Source organism: Heloderma suspectum, chromosome 1, assembly GCF_057233095.1.
Source record: "Heloderma suspectum isolate Gila_16-S chromosome 1, 16-S_ref, whole genome shotgun sequence".
Classification (NCBI taxonomy): Eukaryota; Metazoa; Chordata; class Lepidosauria; order Squamata; family Helodermatidae; genus Heloderma; species Heloderma suspectum.
This window is the reverse complement of record NC_139458.1, coordinates 150,645,295-150,659,482: the sequence shown is the minus strand read 5'-3', so window position 1 is coordinate 150,659,482 and position 14,188 is coordinate 150,645,295. Positions and strand designations below refer to the sequence as shown.

Below are 14,188 nucleotides of genomic sequence, written 5' to 3'. Positions count from 1 at the left end.
CCTTGAAAGTGAATTCCTTATCAGATTAGCTTTCTTGGCATACACGCACGCACACACAATGAGCGCGCACACACACTCTTACACTTACTACAGGGCAGACTGGAAAAACCCTCTCTCTCTCTCCCCCCCTCCCCACTATATTATTTATGGCTTATTAATTCTAGAGCTCAAACAAATCTTCAAAATGAAGTACTAACACAATGAATTCCACAGATTTGCACGACGAAAACTCAGCCGCTTTTGTACATTTCGGTTTGCGGAAAGTTGCGTCGCACCCTGAAATGCCACAAGCAACCATTAAAGGCACAGTAATGCTAAGGCAGTTAACGTATCTTTAAATGGCTTCGTAACAGCATTGAGCATTCACACATTGCCACTCTTCTCAAGTACCTTAAGGATTCAATCCTGTGCACACTTTCCAGTTAGTAAGCCCCGCTGAAGAATGTGCACTTTACTTATACCGGGGTGTTTATCCTCTTTCAGTTTTGGAGAAGCTCTCAAGGGCTACATCCCAAAGGAGCACAGGGCGAAAAGCAGAAGGGCTGGGCAAAAAGCACCACCACCACCACCACAATAGACCAACCTATTTTAGCGTAAAGCTTACTGCCAGTAACTAAACACCTTGGGAGAGGCATTTCAAACCTTTTATAATGGGGAAACAACTGCACAGAAGCCGAGAAAAAATTGGTGGTTGGGGAATCGGTCAGACGCAGCATGAGTTTTCCTCCACCTGCGTTCTAGCCGTCTCCCCTCTTGCTTCATTGCCCTCAGCTCGGGTGTATACCAAGGAGCTGGCCGGGCTCTGCTCAGAGGGAGAGGGCGCTTGGGCGCGATCATGTCAGCCGCCCGAGTCATCTCTGCATTCCACAGAGCGACCTGGGCTTCGACAGGAGCACCAGCCATACCAGCAGGAAAATCCCCCAGAGCCCTCTGGAATCCATCGGAATCCATTAGCCTCCGGGGGCAGATTTTATTGTTGTAAGCCACCTTGGGATGGCTTCCGCCCTGAAAGAAATATTTTAATTAATAAATAAATACCAGTTGCTGGGGAATATCAGCAGGAGAAGGCTATTGACCTCATGTCCTACTTGTGGGCTTCCGAGAGGTATCTGGTTGGCCACTCTGGGAACTGGATGCTGACTAGACAGGCCTTTGGTATGATCCAGCAAGGCACTTCTTCAGTTCTTACATTCAGATAGAATTTGGAACCTGAATTACGCATAAAAAAAGAATAGTTGTGCTTAAAAATAACAGTGCCAGGAATATGGCTTTTCTGCAGCTTCTTTACAGAAAGTAAAAGAGAGTACTTGAAGGAAAACAAACAGGAGGCATAGTCTCTTTATTTCCCTATCACTCTTGAGCTTAACCACTGGCCCACCCAAGAATGGTTATTTATCCCACCGGGAATATTGTGAAGTTTCAAAAGAAACACGCAGCAGCTCTTGCTGCACAGTACCCACCCCACTCCTGCTGCTGTATCTTTTGCTTGGAAACACATAAGGCACAGCACCAGTTATGGGGATGATTCATCATCTCCCTATTCTCTACTTACATCACAATGCAGCGCTGCCAATTAAGATCACAAGTCCATGTACAGCGGGGCAGACGTCCAGCTGCCTGGGCAGATGGAAGCCATCAGGTTTGATTTTTTTTTTTTTAATGTCTCTCTTGTGCTTCTTGGACAGCTCCACCCTTGCACTGTTAACATTTCTGGACTGATAAAGACGGAAAGAAAATCTTTTTCCATTGAAGTGAACAGATTGTGGGTCAGTTGCTCACCCAGTCCCTTTCACTTCTATGAGGTTCCACCCAGTTTAAAAAAACAAAAACAAAAACCTTTCTTTCTTTAAGGGAAAGGAGCCTCATTTATGCAATGATCATTTCCTCTGTAAAATCTTGAGTAAGTGAAGTCAGCCCACAGGCCTACTTGGAAACAGAAATTAGTTTTCACATCCTTCCTGGGGAAAAAATGAAAGTGTCCTAAAGGGTCATGAATGCCATTATTGATATAAAGGTGACGAAATCTCAATCTTGCTGTTCTTCTCTACAACCCTTAACTTGGAAACTGCCCACCCAGATCAGGGGTGGACAGTTTTCAGGCGTCGGGGTCTACATTGTCTCCACCCGACACTGCTACAGCAAAAAAGTGGTGATTTTTCTTGAAAATAATGGAAGTTAATCATACTCCTTGGAGGAAGAAAAATAGCTGTTTTTTTGCAGCCGCTGCAAATTCGGTGGCAGCAGGATGGGTGGGTGTGCAAAAAAAGCCAGGGTGGTTCTTATTGCTCACCCCTGACTTAGATCCATGCATTGTGTTTAGAATCAGGGTGCAGGAAAACAAGGGGCTTGTAATGCCAATAAAAGGCTCTGGTCTTCCTTGGACCACTGTGGGTGGGTTGCCACACTATCAGCTTCACTTCATTTGCAACTTTGTTGCGATGTTTCCCCAATCACATCTTCTCCTTTTCCCGTTTCCACAGTCCTTAAAGACCCAGCTTATCATCGCTGTAGCCTGGGGCTCTGCGCTATTTCCACAGAGCTCTACTCAAATTATTTTCTTGATAGATGGGTGGAGTCTGTGCTGGGTCTGATTACTTCATCAGTGTTCCCCCCCTCCTTCACCCCTTCTGCTCCGCTCCAGTTTCCCCGCTATGGCCAGTCTCCTCCCTGCCTTCCGAGCCCTTCCCCCCACCCTTTAAAGTGAGTTTTAAAGTGCAATTTCACTTTAACGAAGGACTGAAATCCCCCTTTTTTTGCTTAAGTGGAGCAGCATTCTCCCCCTTTTAAACCTTTGGTTATTTTGCTAAAAAGGGGGACTTAAAGCGCAATTTCGGTTTAACGAAGGACAGGAAAAGCATCAGGTCAGTAATGGAGCCGAAGTAAGCTGGAAAAGTCAAACTATAACCAGCCTCAGAAGAAGCGATTTTTCCTAAAAAAAATAAATAAATGTGGGGCTGGTACTGAATGGCCACGACGCCATGGAAACACAGAGACCTCACTGCACAGTAAGGCTGGAGTAAATCGCTGGTGGAATCACAGCCTGGGCCAGACGGTGTTCTAGATGCTCTCCTTCAATAACATCTGTCAAGCCCCTGCATTCTAGGGGCTGAGAAACAGACTACTGGATGCCCCTTGTTAACTAACATCCACCCATCCACACACAACTAGTGTTCTCAGCAGCATGCATTCTTAAGCAATGGATCAGGAACCTGACACCCATGCTGAAAAATCAGTTGGGCCCCTCCCAACTTGCGACAGACCCTTTAAGCCTTACCGTGGGGTGCTCAAAAAATTCTTGAGAGTTTTTTTTTTAAGCATTCGAGAGGAGCATTTGTTGGAAAGGGCCTGACTGATGTCACTCCTTGGCTGCCTGCTATCCCATCCCTACCTCCCCAAGGAAAAACGTCACCCTGGGAAGGAAGGGGGGGGCGATGGCTACATGGAAGACGGCGCGTTTAAGCCTCTTCTCCTTCAGAAAAGTGAGCAGACGCTGGAAGCGTCTTTTGCCACCGGAGATCATGGGGTTGAACAACTTACACTCTCTACAATTCCCAGCGGCCAAGATGTTGCCAGCGTCACTATGTTGCCAGTGTCTGCCCACTTCTCAGAACAGGCAGAGCCTTACCAGGTCTATCCCATCTTCAACAAATGTTTCCACTGCTTGGCAACTCATTTGCCCTTCCTCCAAGTGAGTGTCTTGTTTTGGGGGATGGGGAAGCAGGTGGCAGCAAGCTCAGGGGTGGGAGGGTGGGAGGCAGACATCCCAGAGGGGAGCCCCCTAAAAATCAGGGGAAAATACACGTTTTCTTCTCCATTTTCTCAGAGATTTTTGGAATTTGGAAAAAAACTTTTCCCCTGAATTTCTCTCCATTTTCTCACGTTTTTCCTTAGGCTGTCTCATCTTTAAGTGGGCAGTGCATACCTCGATTGCGTTCCCAAGAAGTCAAGCATGTGTGATCACATCATTGGAGACTCCTGCTTTGATCTCCCATGCATAGAACTTACTTCCAAATAAAACACACATAGGGCTGGTCTGCAAATCTGATAAGATACTGCTCTTACCTTCAGTCTATAGACTGCATTATATCTGACTCAGCTGCTTGCAGTATGAGTAACAGGAAGATTAACTACAGCCCTGACTCTCAGGGAGTTAAGTTCCTTCCATTCCCCTCCTTTTATTACGGTTATAATAATGCTCCTCCTCCAAGCCATAGCAAATATTACACTTAACTCCCTTTGTCTATATATGGTAATTGGCACTTGACAACTGTGTGTGCTTTATCAGAATTAAAAACACACACAAAAAAACAATAATACCCAAAGCTAGAAGACAGACAAGTGAATCTTATCTAAAGAATTTGGTATTTAGAACACCTTCAATCCTGGTATTTCATGAGCTTCTACTCACACTAGATAGATCAGTTGTAATTCAGAAATAGTTGGCAGAGTACGTCTTGCATGGCCAGGGTGTTCTGGGGGCCAATTCTGATGAAATTCTCTTTCTCCATGGATTAATATATAGGTAAGAGACATGAAAAAGGAGCATTCAATTGTTCTAGCGACATCCACATGGCTTTTGAGTCCTCCTGACAGAATGTATTGCTCATTTTCTCCCCTGTAGGAATTCCTCTATGAATGAAAAATATTATGTAAGAAACAGGCCTAGAATGGCACATACTGATCCCTCAATAGGAGAGGCATGCACCCAGTGGAGGCTGGTGGCTCCTATGTCAATGGGGTGGTGAATCCACTCTGGGTTTCAGTCAGAACCAGCCAGAACTCTAAAGGAGCTATCCAAAGTGCTGCACCCTATCCCCAAAATGGGTTCAGCACCTTATATTCCTCCTTTACAGTTCTGACTAAAACCCGGACTGATTCACCGTCCCACTGATAGAGGAGACACCAGCCTCCACTGCATGCACCACATGCAGAACATCTTAGGCTCAATCCTGCCATCCATGAAAAGGATCCAGATAGCAAGGCTAGGAAAAAATTCTGCCAGTGCCGAATTACTCAGACCTTAGAGAAGTGCTGTTGGCCTCAGTGGAAAGTATTGACCTAAATCAGCCTTCCCCAGCCTGATACCCTCCAAATGTTTTGACTATAACTCCCAACATTCCTTACCATTGGCCAACTTGGCTGATGGGAGCAGAAGTCCAAAACTTCTAGAGGGTGCCAGGTTGGGGAAGGCTGGCCCTAGCCGGACCAATCATTTGGCTCAGTAAACGACAGTTTCTTGTAGCCTTACTCGATTTTGGTGTTACGTTTTGTATGATATCGGACATGATGTTAATTTCTTCATATGGTCTAGTGCTGAGGTACATGACCCTTCTAGTACTGGTGGCAACCTTTTAATGTGTGTGCATCTGTGCTAGCAGCTCCCTGCAGCCGACTCATTCACCCAAAGTTGTAACCCATACTGAGGGTTGTGGGAGCCAGAAGCATTTATACATTATAAGCCCCACTGTGGTCAAATGGGGCTTACTTACAAGTAAAGACTAAGACTAATGATGGTGCACTGAATAACACGCTGCCCGAACAATGCTTTAATTTCCCCCTTGGTAACCTCTTGTAATTGCATCCATCTTAGATCCTAGTTCTGCACAGATGGATTTTTTGTGCCCATTGAACTGCCTACTGATTTCAAGGGAATGTTATGGGAAGATTCAGTTTCAGGGTCAGGACCTTACATGTTGTTTGTACATATCTGGTACATACAGAGTTTGTATGTTTGTTGGTGGTGACAAAAGTCCCCTTAAAGTTGAATTAAAACCCTATATTTACAAAGGAACATGATAGTAAGAAAATATGGCTGATTCATTTTTTAAAAAAATATTAAAATACTTCTGTGCTGCTTTTCTAGGACTTCAAAGCCGATTACATCAAATTAGAAACACACAAAAACAAATAACCATTACAGCCATTAACAAAATCACAGTGATATCAACTCACCACTAGAGAGTTACCAAAAAAACAAAACAAAAATAGCTACAGAAAACCCAGTTCCTTAAACCAAAGCCAGATGGATGAGGTGGGTCTTCCAACACCTCCAGGAAGCTAACGAAGAGGTATCTCTCATTGCTTTTAGCCACCTTGGGCATGATTCATGGCATGGCAGGATATAAATATTTATAAAAAGCTCTTCCTAACTTCTGGGAAGAAGTTCCCACAATTTGTGGGCAACCTCAGAGAAGCAAAGCCTGGCTCCTGGCTGTTTCTGTCTGAAACTGGTACAAGGATGTACATAATCTGCTATGCTGGCTGTGGATGATGGGAGTCCAACACATCGGGAGGGCACCTGGTTAACAATAACCCAATTTGGGTTATGTGCACAAATTGATACTGTATGGGACATAAATTGATTCATGAGACCTAAATATGATCATGGTCATGTAGCTATTGTATGGATAAAGGTCAGCTGGAAAAGTAGATATTGTTTATGGAATATGCTCACTCTGTGAAGTATATGCTGTCACTACTGCTAATTATTCAAGTTAAAATTATTCCTACAAACAGTTTCCTTCATAGTGGCAAAAAGCAGTTCGATTAAGGGTGGTACTGTAGAACTTCCATATGAAATGATGGCCACCAACTTGGGATCCTTTAAATGGGAGTTAGCCTTATCCTCCATGAATTTGTCTATCAGCGGGTGTAGTCATGATGGCTATATATTATCTCCAGTATCAGAGGCAGTACACCTATGCATACCAGTTCCTGGGGAACACAAGCTCTTCCTTGTGCTCATGTCCTGGTTGTCCTAACTTCTTCCAGTTATAATGCATCAATTCATAGCACTTTTCCTGAGCTGGCAAGAATTGTTCACTTTGGATGCCACTGAGATCCACCTTTCCTCTCCCAACTCCAGTCTGCAGGACTCGGAAACTTTGGATCATTTTGAAATACCTTTCCCCATACATATCCTCCGTGAAAGATTGCACAGATTGTGTTTGAGAGCCATCTGCATTGGTAGAACCTTCTCCAGGACTCATGATTTTCTTGAAAACAGATACTGCTTTGCCTCGTTGACTTTGCACGATCTACTGGTTCTGTCAAGCAGAAGTACTACAAACCTTTCAAGCAGCACCATGGTATCACCAGAAGTATGAGCTTCTGCCAGTGTCAGTAATACAGTGGTGGTTTGGGGAAATGTGGGTCACATGTGTCCCAAGCTAACCCTTTCCCTTTCCTAGCAAAGAATTAGGTAATATCATAGCTGGTGGGTTGGCCTGCAGTACTCATTTGACAGTATCCTGCATGTAAATAAAGATTTGGGCCAAACACAATGGTATGCCCCCCCCCCCCACACACACACAGAGGACACTCCCCTAGATGACTGGATGCATGGTTTAGGATTGCCCAGATCTCAGGGTACACACATTCACTTCTTTATTCATTTTTGTATACGCTGAATTGGATTAAAACCTAATCATTGTTAGATTAGACCCATTGAAATCAATGTTACAAGCCAGTCGCAACTGACTTAAGTCCCATTGGCTTCAATGGGTCTACCCTAAGCATTACTTAGGCTAGATCCTACCAATTTGGTATTACTTACATGGGGGTGCCATACTTGAAAATGTCTTGCAACCCAATGAAGCATTGAACCAGATGCAAAGCTAGGGCCACTCTCTTGGAAGTTTGGATACAGGATTTGGGGTTGCCGAAACTTAGTTTGGAGTGCCCCTCCCCGCTTTCTGTATACATTTATGCATATTTTGACTATTATTGGCATGGCGGCAATATGCTCAACAGTCTGGCATCCCAACAAAGCATTGGATTAGAGGGGATGCTGGGGCAAATCATAGAGGACACTGAACTAGAGATACGAGTGACCACACAGAGCACTTTGGGTCTTGTATTTTCCCTCTATTGAGGCTACCTTAAAACAGGTGGTTTCACCTTGTTGCATTGCAAGCTAGTCGTGGACAAGTTTTACATAAATTACAATTTCACACAAAATTATGTGACTGCTGCAGGTCTGCCATCTCTTTTCCATCTCTTGGGGTGTCAATCTTGCTAAAAAACAGAATCACATTCAGCATTATTCATCACAATGGTAAGAATGTTTGCCCTTGTGCATAGACTAAAAGATAGAACAACAATGTTTAACAGTTTCCTGCCTCCTGGGGGACATTGCTTATTGGGATCTGTATCAGAAAATGTTTAGCATGGGTCAATGTATAGGTGTGCCAAGTTACATACTTTGGATTACAAGTGCACAAAAGGAGGACTCCTGCTCACATCACATAGCTTCTCTTCTACATTCAAGAATATTCTGCATCGAGAACATTCACACCAGGCACAAGTTAGAAGAGTCTCCGAAGTGCTTTTAAAGCATGTCAGAATGGGTTCAGGGTCCGTTTGCAGGCTGAACACATCCACTGAAAATCTGGAAGCAGCAAATCCTTGCAGAATTTGGTATGTGGCATATGCAGTCATATGATTTCTTCACCACACGCTCCATTTGCAGCTCCATCCACAATGTACTGTGCTACCACAATGTGCCTGAAGCACGTTGTGACAAGAGTGATGGTGGTTTCCATGCACTACACATACACCACCACAGGTGATGAAATACATGGAACAGACAGAACTCACTCTTTCATGGTAGAAGTCATATTTGTGTTGGGAAATTATCACATGTAAAGCAGCCTCAAATGCCGCAAGCTGGATACGTGGCAAAGCTGTCATATGTCCATGTGCCAAAGAGTCAACTCGTATGCAACCCCTTGAGATGAAAAGAACATCAGAAGGTGATGACACCTCATTCATTTCACACCACGAACTTTCAGAGGGAAAGTCATGTTCGCGTATTACTTGCAGCAGACACAAAAGAGAATATTGTGGCACCTTAAAAGACTAACCTATTTATTGTGGCATAAGCTTCTGAGGATGAGAGTCCATTTCATTAGATGCATTAGAAAGCTATTCCTTTTTGTTTTTAACGTTATCAACCATAAACATCCCGCTTCTTAACAGTAACCTGTACCAGTTGCTATATTAAACTCTTGCAAGAATTGGGCAAGAGTGGAGTAATCCACCTTCTGTCATCAATTCCAATATTCTATTCTGTCCACTCATATTTTCACTTTGCTGAGTCCACAGTACCAGAATCTGGACAAACTTGACTGCACATGACATAGTCTTCATCAGGCGGATCACCTTTACACTGCTGATGTGAATTAGCTTTGAAAAATTAACTTGCATATTCTCACCGACTTAACTGCTTGTCACTGACTGGGAGTTTCTTCATAAATTTGCTCTCTTGGTTCTCTTTTCATGCCTGACTAGATACCTGTTGTTCAGAATTAGGACACTGAGTTTTATACACTAATTGTACTGTGTGAGGATGTGCTTCATTAAAGCGACTATTCATTAATTATTGGACTCTTCCTTAGAAAGCATTGTTTTTAGCTTTTGATTATGCAAGTTTCAGACCAGTAGCTTCAAATCCAAGGCTTTAACCTTTGAGACACTAATAATTTGGAAAGAGACATGGTACTTTTTTTTTTTTTAAAGCATTTTCTTATATGGAATCTGGAAAACAACGTCTGACATAAGAGTCTTAAGAGAAAGGTCAGATATTTGCATTGTGCTGCAAGCAACTGAGGCTACAAAACACTTACTTGGGAGCAAACCACATGTAACACAGCAGGACTTACTTCTGAGTAAACACAGAAAAGGTCGGTCGGTGTAAAAAGAGATCACAACACTTCTCAAGCATGCTGCACGTTCCCCAAAAGTTCTCTTTAGAGAAAGAAAATTATTCTTTTTCCTCATGAGCAACTGTTCTGCCGAGCAGTTGCAAAAGGAAAGACTTCTTCCTTCATTTCTCAACAAAGGAGCATCTTAACAGACTTCTCGCCAGTCATTCAAAAACATAGAGAACAGAAACGAGAACCACACCAGGCGGAGGTCTTCCAATGACACATTACGGCCCCTCTCCAACTCTTTGACGGGGATGAAGGATAACTCCGAACAGACTCGGATAAAGACATTTCTTAAGATCTTCAAGTACAGCGTGCGCAGAACTAAGCAATGGGCAATCACCAGCCCCAACCATAAACTGTGGGCAAGATCCCAAGACATCTCCGTCCAGGGGGAAAAACACACACGCCCCAAACCCTCGATTCCATCCAGTACAAAAGTCACTCACCCCCCACAGCCTGCTTGGTCGAGCCTGGTCCGTCCCGGGACAAGCCCCCTGCCTGGCTCCACTTGGCGCGTCTTTCCCTTAAAGTGCATCCATCCCTTTGGAGAATAGCAAGAGAAAGGATGGTCATTAACCCCCCGCCGTCCGCCAGCCAGTCAGGCGCCCCCTCCTCCTCCCCGTTTATGTCCAATCAGCCCGGCTCTGCCCTCTTAAAGGGGCAGCCGCCTCTCCGCGAGGTAGGAGAGACACTCAACCATTCTTTATATTGCAACCGTGGCTGTTACAAATAGACGCGGCCCAAAGTGGGGGAGCGCCTGGCAAGCTTTATTTTCCGAGTGGGCTTGCTTGAAGCGAAGGCGATGCATTCACAGCCGTCCGCTGGCACTGGCTGGGAATAAAAGACCGCCCTGTTCCGGGGCCCTGAACTTCGTCTCTCCCCCCCCCCCCATCAACAAGAGCGGATCACCCTCTTTCAAGAAAATGGTCCGGTCCTGCCCAAGTTCCCCAACGGAGTGACTTTTAAGGTGGACTGGCGAGCTGGAGACTTGGACGGAGACACCTTAAGGCGTTTGTCAGACTCCTTATTTGTTTACTTGTTCTGGGCTCGCCCAGCTGTTTACACGTGGGCTGCCTCCAGGCGGGTGTCAAACAAAGATTGCGGACGGGCGGACGGAGCGTGCAGTTTTCTTCGGAGAACAGAATACGATTAGGGGCGATGCAGGATTTTCTGTGGTTAAAATCCAGCATAAGTTCAACTTAGAGTGGACGCACATTGAAATGAACGGGCCTTAAGTTAACCTCCCTTCATCGCATACATTTTAATGGGTCTACTCTAGTGACTAACTTCAGCCCCAGTCATTCCAATGGGTCTGCTCCTCCAAGTTGTTAAAAGAATGCACTCCTTCACCACTGAACTCAGGTCTCCCTAGTAGACCACCACTCTAACCATTTCACCACATGCCTTCGTATGTTCTATATGTTAGTGGTGCAATGCAATGTCCGACGATGGAGAAGTGGGTTTTGTAATGTGGGAACTGGACCTAACATTAGTTTAAAAGTGCATTCAGCCTAATTAATATGCATCAACAGTGCAATCCTATGCATGTTTACTCAGAAGGAAGCCCCCTTGTGTCCAATGGTGCTTACTCCCAGGAACATATGTTTTGGTTGCAGCCTAAGACTGAAATACTATCCACTCCTAAGCAGGACTCACGTGGGATTTTTTTCCCTGCATCTGTGATTGCTGTGTTATAAATAGTGGTGTAATTAGGGTATTAATTGGTGGTGGGGAAACGGCATATGCTCCTAATGCCACATAGGCAAGATGCACACCTTTTGTGATCTAACCCTGACTATCTTTGATTCCACACTCAGACTCTGTAATGCAGATTAGAATCCTCATTTCTCTCACGAGTGCTAAAAGTGAGAAGCCTGCTGGTTTAACTATGGGGATTTCTAAGGTAAAGGTGTCCCCAACCAGTTGTGTCTGACTCTCGGGTGTGGTGCTCATCTCCATCCCCGTTTCTAAGCCGAAGAGCCAGCGCTCTCCAAAAACGCTTCTGTGGTCATGTGGCCGGCATGACTGAACACCGAGGTGCACGGAATGCTGTTACCTTTCCCGCTGAAGCGGTACCTATTTATCTACTTGCAATTTCTTGCTTTCGAACTGCTAGGTTGGCAGGAGCTGGGACTGAAGACCCGTCACGCGGCACTCAGGTCTCGAACTGCTGTCCTGCAGACCCTCCTGTCTGCAGTTCAGCGTCTTAACCACTAAGCTACCGCGGCCCCTAAGCTACCTAAAATCCTGCATTTAAAACAGGGCTTTCCACTTCCGTTTTAAATGCAGGATCACTGTAGATGGCCTTTCCCATAGCGTTATGTTTCCATGAAGAGGCATTACACACGCTCCAGGTTCAGCAATACTTGCTCCTGGGTTCCTGCCTCTTTCCCTGCCCTTGCACATTACTGGTGGACGGGGATTGACATGCGGTCAGCCCCCCCAGCAACCCCCCCGGGCCCCCGCCTCCCTCTTCCATGCTTTTGGCCAGTCCCTGCCGCTCAGTCCCTCTGCTGCTCCTCCGCTCTGCCGCCCCCCCTCATTGCCGCTCCACCACTCTGTTTTGAACAGGCAGGATGAAAATGGCAAGGAGCCAAAATGGCGCAGGAGAGGAAAGGCTGAACGCCCATCAGAACTTCGTCACCACCTTTGACATCATGACCGCGCCCCCAACAACCACACTCAGCGCTTCATTCACGCTAGGGAGGAAATACACGGGGAGGACATGGCGCTCCATTGGCGCATATCTGGAAAAATACCCAATTTCTTCCTTGAGGAAAACACGGGATAGGTGGGAGGAAATCGCAGAATAATGACTGGACAACGACGACGTCATGTAATGGACCCGCACAATTCAGTGAGTGAGCAACCATGAATGTGCAATAAACTTGAGGTGTAGAGATCCCCTATAGCTAGAGACTGGAAGCACCCGCTTTAAGTGATGCTTCTGCCACTCTTGCATAAAGGTTTCAATCCTAGGACAAAAACAGACATTACTTTAAATGTGTGTCTATCAGCTACATTTCTTTTTTCTTCTTAAATTTTTACTTCTCAGTAAATATGTACAGGCTTGCACTGTAAAGCTGCAATCCTATACACACTTACCTGGGAATCTTCCTTCTGAGCAGACGTGCATGTCAGGCTGAGCCCTCACAGTGCATAGGATTACACTGGAAGACTCCTTAAGTTTTCCTTGTTTAATAAGTAGGATAGTTGTGTGTTTTCCACTGCTCGGCCTATTTGGTTTGCTCTGATTGTGTACTTAATAATCAAATTTATCAACCCTGTCTGCTCATTGGAGGGACAGATACTGAAGCTGAAGCTCAAATATTTTGGCCACCTATTGCGAAAAGTCACTGGAAAAGACCCTGATGCTGGGAAAGATTGAAGGCAAAAGGAGAAGGGGACAGCAGAAGATGAGATGGCTAGATAGCATCACCGATGCAATGAATATGGACTTGAGCACACTCCGGGAGAGAGCGCAGGACAGGAAGGCCTGGCGTGCTATGGTCCATGGGGTCACAAAGAGTCGGACACGACTGAATGACTGAACAACAACAAATCTACCTATACATGTTTGTGTGCAGTAATACTGTTACCTAGTATATAATGAATTGCTAAATTCTGCAATGTTAGTATTTGGAAAGTGGGATGTTATAACACCAGAAACAGTTCTTGTCCAAATGCAACAAGTCCCATGTCCAGGCTGTAAGGAAATATAGAGTTCAAAATTAACTTTATAAAATATGCCAGTGGACCATGACACAAGCCCCTCCCAACTGGATGCTGTTACTTGGCTGCATATATTGTGCCTCTGGCATCAGGATAACTAGACTTGCCCACTCACCTTGCTGTTACTTGGCACAGGGAATAAATACAGAGAGGCCTAAACTGCCACTCCCATTCTCCAGGGAACCTGGGAAATTGAAGTTCCTTGAGGATATGTATGGGAGATATCCAGCAGAGGCTGCTTCTCAGCACCTGCATCAAACACCAATGCCCAGCGCTATTTGAGGGAAGCCAGGACAACTATGCGGGTACAAAACTGATATGCATTAGGAGTGCAGATATTCCCTTAGAGCAGCCTTCCCCAAAGTGTTGCCTTCCAGATGTGTTGGGCTACAACAGCCATCATCCACAGCCAGCATGGCAAATGTTTGTGCCATGCTGGCTGGGGATGATGAGAATTGTAGTCTAACACATCTGGGCAGAACACTTTGGGGAAGGCTGCTCCCCCCCCCTGTCTTCCTGTTCCTGAGCAGTAGAAGCTTCAGTACCAAGGTAGTCACTTCTACCTCCTGCTGCAACAGAAGTGCTTCCACAAAAAACCCACCAACCCTTCCAACCCTGTTGTAGGCTGCAGGACAGGTTGCCCATTGATGACAGTCCCTGCTTTGAAAACGTCCCCCCCGGCAATTTCAAAAGTGGGACCACTGGTGAGCTTGGGTTACTGTTGGAATGGTACCATATGCCAGTGT

At 45.3% G+C, this 14,188-nt stretch overlaps 1 protein-coding gene across 10 annotated transcripts in view; it reads right to left on the bottom strand.

Annotated features, from left to right (window-relative positions):
- Positions 1 to 10,243, bottom strand: part of MRAS (muscle RAS oncogene homolog) — a 77,667-nt gene extending 67,424 nt beyond the window's left edge. For 4 of the 10 annotated variants that reach the window (XR_014784001.1, XM_084806801.1, XM_084806811.1 and 1 more), the window contains exon 1: positions 10,157 to 10,243. The gene's annotated coding sequence lies outside the window, so the exon portion shown is untranslated. Of the gene's footprint in view, positions 1 to 1,038; positions 1,210 to 4,062; positions 4,152 to 4,408; positions 4,630 to 10,156 lie in introns of those variants that run through there. The other 6 variants (XM_084806791.1, XM_084806835.1, XM_084806820.1 and 3 more) reach the window with 4 other exon arrangements.
- Positions 10,244 to 14,188: the final 3,945 nt, after the last annotated feature.